Raw genomic sequence first — 6240 nt, 5'->3', positions numbered from 1 at the left:
ACTCTGAATCCACATCCCTTGAGGCATTCACCAACCCCAAATCCTTCTCCTGAGCCAACCGCACCCTACTCAGAAGTTCTACTCTATCAACTGCTTCCAAACTCAACGGTTCCTGTGAAACAGCACACAACCCCAACGCACTGATCTCTCCTGCCAGAGACTCCATCTCCTACTCAGGCAAAGCCAACACTAGCGTAGTAATCAACATCTCCTTCAGGCTTGCAAAACCCTCCACTCACTCCTATGACCAAACAAAAGGAACATCCTTCCCTATCAACTTAGTCATCGGACGTGTCTTGCTTACAAAACCCTGCACAACTCTCCTGTAGTAACCTGCCAACCCAAGGAAACTCCTGATCTTTGTGGCATTATGCGGTTTAGACCAATCTCTGATAGCATGAATCTTCTCCGGATCTACAGAAATTCCCTCTACAGAAACAATGTGACCCAGAAACCCATCTCATGCTGCCAAAAACTGCACTTGCTCAGCTTAGCAAACAACTTCTGCTCCCGCAGCTTCTCCAGAACTGCTCTCAAATGCACTGCATGCTCTTCGAACTCTTAGAAAATACCAGGATAGCGTCGATGAAAATGATGACAGACACGTCCAGAAACTCCTGAAACACGCTGTTCATCAACCTCATAAACGCTGCTGGCGCGTTAGTCAACCCGAACAACATCGCCACAAACTCATAAACCCATACCTCGTCCTTCTTCTTGACGAATACCAACGCTCCCCACAGTGAAGTGTTAAGACAAAAAAGTCCCCTGCTCAACCAATCCTCTAGCTGCTTCTGNTCAACTTAGTCATCGGACGTGTCTTGCTTACAAAACCCTGCACAACTCTCCTGTAGTAACCTGCCAACCCAAGGAAACTCCTGATCTTTGTGGCATTATGCGGTTTAGACCAATCTCTGATAGCATGAATCTTCTCCGGATCTACAGAAATTCCCTCTACAGAAACAATGTGACCCAGAAACCCATCTCATGCTGCCAAAAACTGCACTTGCTCAGCTTAGCAAACAACTTCTGCTCCCGCAGCTTCTCCAGAACTGCTCTCAAATGCACTGCATGCTCTTCGAACTCTTAGAAAATACCAGGATAGCGTCGATGAAAATGATGACAGACACGTCCAGAAACTCCTGAAACACGCTGTTCATCAACCTCATAAACGCTGCTGGCGCGTTAGTCAACCCGAACAACATCGCCACAAACTCATAAACCCATACCTCGTCCTTCTTCTTGACGAATACCAACGCTCCCCACAGTGAAGTGTTAAGACAAAAAAGTCCCCTGCTCAACCAATCCTCTAGCTGCTTCTGCAACTCTACTAGACAAATAATCAAGTATGCCCACAACAACTCACCACCACTCGGATATCAACATCTCTTGTCCATCGAAGAACCTTTAGTAACTTGTTTCTTAGGAAAACTTCCACAAGATAGCTTATTACAAAGTTAGCTTTTCGCCTAGCAATTCTCCACAGCAAATCATCAATATGAACGTAATAAAATAAACAAGTACCATACGTTCGCACATCTGATTCACCGCGTAAAATGCTTTGCAAGCCGCCAACTCAAACCTCTTGCCTTCTCTCCCTCATCAAGCATACCAAAACCTTGAATCTATCAACCCTGTCCATCTCCAATGAACATAATCCAACATCGTCGCAACGATTAGATTATCCTGCCATGAAGGTTTCTCGTGAACGTATGTATCTGGCAAACATGCCTTTCCCGGCTCAGACCTGCTGTAACCCCCCCTTCCCGGGACTCCAGCACCACCGGCCTCCAAATCCTGGCAAAACAGCCACACATTCATAACCGCTCTGGTTCATAAAACCCTGACCCATTGGTCAACACATCTAAAACCTGAGATTAAACCACTGTCAATCTCTCGAGGTCTACATTCAATTGGGTTGTTTATACTCACGTCCTAGGTATTGCTTGCTCCCAAATCCACCACCCTTAGGTCGCAACCTTCGAGCCATACCGATCTCACTCTCAGACCAGCATCTTTGAGTTATACCGTCTCACTTTTGGAACACAATCCTCAAGATCTCGGTATCAGGGAACTACTCATCCCCTCAGGGGAACATAATCCCCTCTGCCACTCTCAGAGCCCCTAGCCCCTCGAGCTATCGGTATTTAGGAGAATCACCATCCCCTCAGGCTTAACCACTATAAACATCTCCCGACCAAAAGTACCTCATGTGGTCCAAGTATAACATTGCAATGTTACACCTGCCCACTCAACTTCTAATATCCAACTGGATTACCCACCAAACAGAGAAAATATCTGCTCCAACTACAAATGTCCACCTATCCGCCTTTGTAAGCTCGATACCTCTCGAGAAGAATCTCGCACCAGCGTCTACAACTGCTCCATCCTCCTAACATAAGATGGAAACTCCTCAACATCCGCAGCCCTCCGCTGCACCCCGCCACATGCGGTTCAACTGGAGCCTGCACTGGTACCCCTCTCGGTAACTGCTCCAACAGCACGCCAATAGATCCACCAAGCGATCATCACGAACCTGGGCTCCACCTGCTGCAACCCCACACCTAGGTTTCCAACACCCCTGACATTCACACCGGCTAACCCTCTCTGGTCCCTCCTGATACGCTTGCGACCCTCTGACGTACCTCCTCGTGGAACTCTGGACCACACACTTGCTGGCCTCGGGACCCGCCCGACCATGACCACGACCACGTCCCCGTCCACGACCAACAACTCAAACACCTTTAACCATTGCACTTCCAAGAACAGAGGCTAACAAGCAATCTTAACATAACACAAAAACACAAACTCACCGTGAAATCACACTGTAGGCTCGAAGAGGATGTTGTAGGACTCCATGGCACACACAATTGACTAACTCACATAATCAATCAAAGCGTGCAAATCCCAAACATCTACAACACAAAGCCTAGTGAACCCAAACCTAGAACCGTAAGGGCTCTGATACCAAAATGAAAGGACCGACCTTTTTTTTAATAAATAATAAATAATATATATATGTATATATATAAACTACAACTAGTGGTCCCATACCCACTAGCCACCTAACCATATTCACAATCAACAGCGGAATAACCATACCAATAACCAATAATAAAGCAATAATAATCCAATATTATAGCATAAGCAATATTCCAATACCAAACAACAAGAAACATGAAACCAGCAATCTAGCAATGTTTCTAATGACTCAACTCTAGCAACCTAGCAATGCCAGACAACATCCAATCGAGTCCCTAGAACATCCTCCTCTTCATTGCCTTGATTCCACGATCACACTTTGCCTTTACCTGCACCACAAACACAAATTGAGATGCATGAGTATTTGATAAACACTCAGTGAGGCAATCCTCCCATCTACTAGGCTATACACACAAGCAATAAAATTTCTACATGCCATAATCAACAATCAATAAAACAAACCAGACAATATACAAAGCATGCAACATCCGTCGTAGCTGAAAGAAGGGTGTCGATTGACACTGACAATATGGTGTCGATCGACACCATACTGGTGTCGACCGACACCCTGCCCGACACTCCCGAAAACCCTAGTTTGTGTCGACCGACACCTCCACATGGCATCGATCGACACTCGCCAAAGTCTCGAGCCGTCCTCGCGTTGGTGTCGATCGACACCCCAACTGGTGTCGACCGACACCGATGCCGAGCAGCGATTTTCTTCGATCAAAAACTCTGAATCTCGCCTCCAATCTTCTCCAATCCGCTCCATGCATTCCCAGAAGCCAAACCCAGCCAAAGCAGCGACAAAATACCGTAGAGAACTCAAAGAAACAACCACTTAAACACCAATTCACATAGAAAACTAGATATCTTAGCTTAGATAAGCCATGGTCATGCACTCACCTCTTTGCAGAAAGATTCAGACCAAAAGCAATGAAACCAACCTTCCTAGCAAGCTTGTAGATCCTTCCTAGCTTCCAATCTCTCAAGAACAGCCAAGAATCTCACCAAAAGTCACCAAAAAGCTCAAGAACACATTTTTTCCTCCTTTTCTCTCAAAACCAACAAAGCGGCAACAAAAGAACTTCCCAAAACCCTTCTGGTCGACAAAACACTTAAATATCTCGGTTTAGTGGTTTTCCCTAAACTAAACCGGTCCAAATCGATAATTAAATCGAACCGGTCGAACCTGAAACAATTAGTGTCGATCAACACCCTCACCAAAATACCAAAAAAATGGTTCGCGGGTGTTACAGACAGACTACTAATGTCGTTTTCAAGGAGGTCTTTCAGAATCTGGAATAACAACAAAGATGATTTCATTGAGTCTAAAGTTTGAAAGGTATGTTAATTTATCATTTTGTTTTTGACTTTACATATTTCTACGACTATAGGCTTTGAAATCGTGATCACAGGAGTAATGTTTATCACTGTAGATCTATCAATAGGAAGGAGTTCAGAAGATTGAATAAAAGTTTTAGTTGTTCTAAGTTACAATCATTACTTGGTTGTCGTAATTTCCAAAGTGTTTTTTTTTTCAGAATAAAGAATACAATATTATGTTTAGATGATTTACTCTGGTTGTTTCATTGTATTTCATTTTAGTATTTCATATTTTCAGAGAAGCCAACACAAGATTACGGGATTAAATTTGGTTTCAGTAAACTAAAAGTAAAACTATCTACTGAATGAAAAAGAATGAAAGGATAAAATTACTAACCCTTTCTTACCATCTTCGGTGTATACTAACAATGCCACAATGTACACCGTTTCTGATTGAAACAGTTAGTTCAGATACAACCTGCACAAGAAATATATCATCGCTATGTTTTAGCAAATGTTTTTTTTTTAAATCCAAAACAAGTAATAAGATAAACTAACTCTTATCTTCTCTCAGTATCTTCTACCCGAATCTGATCATTCTTCGATGGTTTTAAAACCTGATGAAAAACATATATTGTTAGTTAATAAATTGTTAGTCTATATTAACTTTGATAAATCATACAAAACAACAAAGAAGATAACAAATTGGTGATTATTTTAAACACCCTTGATGAACTATACTCTTTTAACATTTTGAGTCGGACAATATATGTTTTAAAAGGAGAAGGCAGATCGAATTAGACTAATTGAGACTTGCCCATGAAAGAATTAACAATCATCGTCAGGAACTAGACAAAATCGACAACGAATACACGAAATCATCCACAACGGAAGCAAAAATAGAAAACAAACTATATTTTCCAAATTCTGGTCGATTTAAAAGTAACAAGTCAGACAAATATCAAATTGAATAATGAATCGAACAGAGATTCGAAGGGGGAATACCTGTTAACCCGAAATAATTCACAGATTATCGAACAGAGATTTTAAATTAAGCAATATATCACTTGAATTGAATAATGAATCATATGTGAAAATGGAAAAAGACAGACCAACAATCTTTGTTTTTTTTTTCTTTTTTCTTTTTTCGTAAAAGGAAAGAATGAATATCTAAAACATACATATGGTATATAGACACCGGCTAAGACAGACCAACAATCTTTGTTTTTTTTTTCTTTTTTCTTTTTTCGTAAAAGGAAAGAATGAATATCTAAAACATACATATGGTATATAGACACCGGCTGATGATGATATTGGGCTTCAGAACTCTCTATGGGCCTCGACATATTTAACAACAATTCCAGAAAACCATGTTATATAAAACAAAAAACAAATAACCAATTTAAATACAAACCGAATGTACATCAAAATTATACAAATTTCCAAGTCAACATGCTCAAATATATATCTTGAAACATACAAGTTTAAGTTAAGAAATAATCGAACAATAATAATCTGTAAATTTTAAAAATTTAATAATTAATTCCTCACATTTACATGCACAAAAACAATACAAAATAATTAAATTTTTTTTTGCCCAAAAAAATTAAATAAATTGTTTTAACAATTATACACAACATCCAACTTAAATTTTGCATAAACAAAAATTTGGAAAATATAGACCCGCCGTGTGCCGCGGGTTAAAATCTAGTTCAGTTTAAACATGGTTCATATTACGTTTCTTATTAGTCTTAGGGGGTGTTATTGGATTGAGGATTTTAATAGATTTTAATTAACTCAGGACATTAGTGGATTTAAAAGTCTAATGCATTTGTGTGGACTTTATAATGCATATAAGGTGGATTTGAAAGTCATTGATAATGTATTTTTGGTGATTGTTATGGATTTTTTAAAAAGTTATTGTTAGAAAAA

The 6240-nt window shown here is 40.3% G+C and overlaps 1 protein-coding gene across 5 annotated transcripts in view; it reads right to left on the bottom strand.

Moving 5' to 3' along the window:
• The window catches only part of LOC104732598, a 48232-nt gene extending 42749 nt beyond the window's left edge, over nt 1-5483 (bottom strand). Inside the window, exons 1-5 of one of the 5 annotated variants that reach the window (XR_002034721.1) lie at nt 5314-5483; nt 4867-4925; nt 4706-4786; nt 4175-4281; nt 3994-4084 (exon numbers count right to left, since the gene is read on the bottom strand). The gene's annotated coding sequence lies outside the window, so the exon portion shown is untranslated. The other 4 variants (XR_002034720.1, XM_010452158.2, XM_019234197.1 and 1 more) reach the window with 4 other exon arrangements.

Source organism: Camelina sativa, chromosome 12 (genome assembly GCF_000633955.1).
Source record: "Camelina sativa cultivar DH55 chromosome 12, Cs, whole genome shotgun sequence".
Classification (NCBI taxonomy): Eukaryota; Viridiplantae; Streptophyta; class Magnoliopsida; order Brassicales; family Brassicaceae; genus Camelina; species Camelina sativa.
The sequence above is the reverse complement of the archived record's forward strand: the minus strand, read 5'-3'. Positions and strand labels throughout refer to the sequence as shown.